Raw genomic sequence first — 3,364 nt, 5'->3', positions numbered from 1 at the left:
CCACACCTTACTACACTACACTACTCACGGCCCCACCCTCAGCTGCATTCACGATCATAGCTCAATAGTCGTTGGAACTAAAAACCGCACCATACTGTCAGCTTGGTAGCTCCTCTACACCTGTATTCGGCTGCACCTCATCTAATATACACCTCTAGTTTACAAGTATTCCTAAGATAAGAGAAGACGTGAATAACTGAGAAAGATACTACTATGTAAACCTCAGGCTGACCATATTCTATTCATTCTCTTTGTTTCGAGAACAGGTCCACCTTAAGAGAACAGAGAAGACCTGGAGTTGTAAAAGAATACACTGTATGTACACCTGCTTCCTCTTTGTTTCCCTACCGCCTTTTCCACACTTCTCGCTTTATCCTCCTCAACCATCACGCTCTTTTCCCTTCAATATTCCTTGCCCTACATTTTCCTCTTCACCAAGCATTATTTCCACCCTTTCTCACCTTATTTTTCGGGCCAACACAAGTGGATTTTCCTCTTTCCTCTCCTTCCACCATACAGCCGCCCCCTCATCCTCTCCAGCATACAATCTACTGCCTCACCGTTGGCCTTTACTCCTTTCAACCCTTCGTCAGTACATTCTCATCCACTCTTTACCGCCACAGCTTTGGAGTTTTACGACGACCCTCAACACGCCGCCTCGTAACCCTAAGACGGGAAGGAATCAGGACTGGATCAATGGACTAGACTCTACCATCTGATCCTGAAACGTACGGCGGCAGGAAAGAATGTTAAGCGATGTACACTAATGATCTCGTTAATTCACTTTCTGATTCATTATTCATCTTATTATATTAATGGGGAAAGTTCTCTCTCTCTCTCTCTCTCTCCGTGTGCCGTGCCTCTCCTTCATACATAAACACACACACACACACACACACACACACACACACACGGTCGCGGCTCTAATAAAACTAAGGACCCTTTTTTTCGAGCTCTGAGGAAAATTATCCAGCGGAAAATCCTAGTTCACTCAGATGCCTTTCTTGTCCTTAAAAACTGTAGAATTTCTCAGTAGAAAAATACGAGAGACACACACACACACACACACACACACACACACACACACACACACACACACACACACACACACACACACACACACACACACACACACACACACACACACACACACACACACACACACACACACACACACACACACACACACACAGTGAATATGATCGTTGTCTGCAATAAGAATTCACTGTAACACACACACACACACACACACACACACACACACACACACACACACACACACACACACACACACACACACACACACACCGCGTAGTGTAGTGGTTAGCACGCTCGACTCACAATCGAGAGGGTTCGGGTTCGAGTCCCGGAAAGCGGCGAGGCAAATGAGCAAGCCTCTTAATGTGTAGCCCCTGTTCACCTAGCAGTAAATAGGTACGGGATGTAACTCGAGGGTTTGTGGCCTCGCTTTCCCGGTGTGTGTTGTGTGTTGATGTGGTTTCAGTCCTACCCGAAGATCGGTCTCTGAGCTTGCTCCGTAATGGGGAAGACTGGCTGGGTGACCAGCAGACGACCGAGATGAATTACACAGAGTAAATAAATAAATACACGAATAAATAAAACAAGTAAATAAAAATGAAAATAAATGAACGAACAAAAAATTAACATGATAAAAAAAAATAAAAGGATGAAATGAACAAATAAATAGAAAAAAAAATAAACAAGAATAAATTAACTAAAACACAAATGAATAACAAATATAAAAAAGCAACTCACTGTGGCAACCATCTATTATCCCTTGTTTTATATTTACACATAAAAATTCCAGACAAACGCTTTGTAATCATAATAAGATAAAGTAAATGAATAAGTAAAAACACAACTGAAAATCCCTGGCAACAAAGAACATTTATATTAATTGTGAAGGTGACTTGACGTGTCTTTTCTGAAGGTGATTAACTTGTAGAAGGAAAAAAATTTACAGGTCGGTACACTCTTACAGGACATTCCCGGTACAAGTAATGAAGTAGCAACACAAGTAGAAGACGTTGTACTCATCTACTACGAAAGGTAAACGTTGTAATACATAAGCACAGAAACACTAGTACATATTGAAGATACGAGACTGTTTATGGGGTTAACTACAAAAGGAAGATAATTTATAGATGAAGGTAACAAATAAGCTGATTAGCTTAGTCAGGTACATTAGTACATGAAGAGGGTGGTAGACTGTTCATGGGGTTAAAGGTATACAAATAATACCTACAGACACAAGAGTTTATACGTGAATACGATAAATAATTACATATCTTTGTACATGAAGCGGATGGCGAGCTGTTCGTGGGTTTAATGATATGGAAATGCGTACAGGTAGAAGTTTAGAGGTGAAATGACAAAAAAGTGGATATGATCGTTCTCTGCAATAAGAATTCACTGTAACACACACACACACACACACACACACACACACACACACACACACACACACACACCGCGTAGTGTAGTGGTTAGCACGCTCGACTCACAATCGAGATGGTCCGCGTTCGAGTCCCGGAAAGCGGCGAGGGAAATGGGCAAGCCTCTTAATGTGTAGCCCCTGTTTACCTAGCAGTAAATAGATACGGGATGTAACTCGAGGGGTTGTGGCCTCGCTTTCCCGGTGTGTGGAGTGTGTTGTAGTCTCAGTCCTACCCGAAGATCGGTCTATGAGCTCTGAGCTCGCTACGTAATGGGGAAGACTGGCTGGGTGACCAGCAGACGACCGTGGTGAATTACACACACACACACACACACACACACACACACACACACACACACACACACACACACACCAAGTAGTGTAGTGGTAAGCACGCTCGACTAACAATCGAGAGGGTCCGGGTTCGAGTCCCGGAAAGCGGCGAGGCAAATGGGCAAGCTTCTTAATGTGTAGCCCTGTTCACCTAGCAGTAAATAGATACGGGATGTAACTCGAAGGTTTGTGACCTCGCTTTCCCGGTGTGTGGAGTGTGTGTTGTGGTCTCAGTCCTACCCGAAGATCGCTCTATGAGCCCTGAGCTCGCTCCGTAATGGCGAAGACTGGCTGGGTGACCAACAGAAGACCGTGGTCAATTACACACACAGACTCAAACCTTAACCGCATATGTTACACCAATTCCAGTTAGTAATATCTCACTCTAAGAGAGAGAGAGAGAGAGAGAGAGAGAGAGAGAGAGAGAGAGAGAGAGAGAGAGAGAGAGAGAGAGAGAGAGAGAGAGAGAGAGAGAGAGAGAGAGAGAGAGAGAGAGAGAGAGAGAGAGAGAGAGAGAGAGAGAGAGAGAGAGAGAGAGAGAGAGAGAGAGATTGATCCTTCCCGACTCTAAAT

General features: G+C 43.9%; 1 non-coding gene across 1 annotated transcript; it reads left to right on the top strand.

Annotated features, from left to right (window-relative positions):
- Positions 1 to 2,834: 2,834 nt before the first annotated feature.
- Trnav-aac lies at positions 2,835 to 2,899 on the top strand. The gene has a single exon. It is a non-coding gene; the product is annotated as a tRNA-Val (tRNA).
- Positions 2,900 to 3,364: the final 465 nt, after the last annotated feature.

The sequence above is a fragment of the Portunus trituberculatus genome, chromosome 44, assembly GCF_017591435.1.
Source record: "Portunus trituberculatus isolate SZX2019 chromosome 44, ASM1759143v1, whole genome shotgun sequence".
Taxonomy (NCBI): domain Eukaryota; kingdom Metazoa; phylum Arthropoda; class Malacostraca; order Decapoda; family Portunidae; genus Portunus; species Portunus trituberculatus.
Note: the sequence above shows the minus strand (reverse complement) of the source record. Positions and strands in the feature narration are given on the sequence as shown.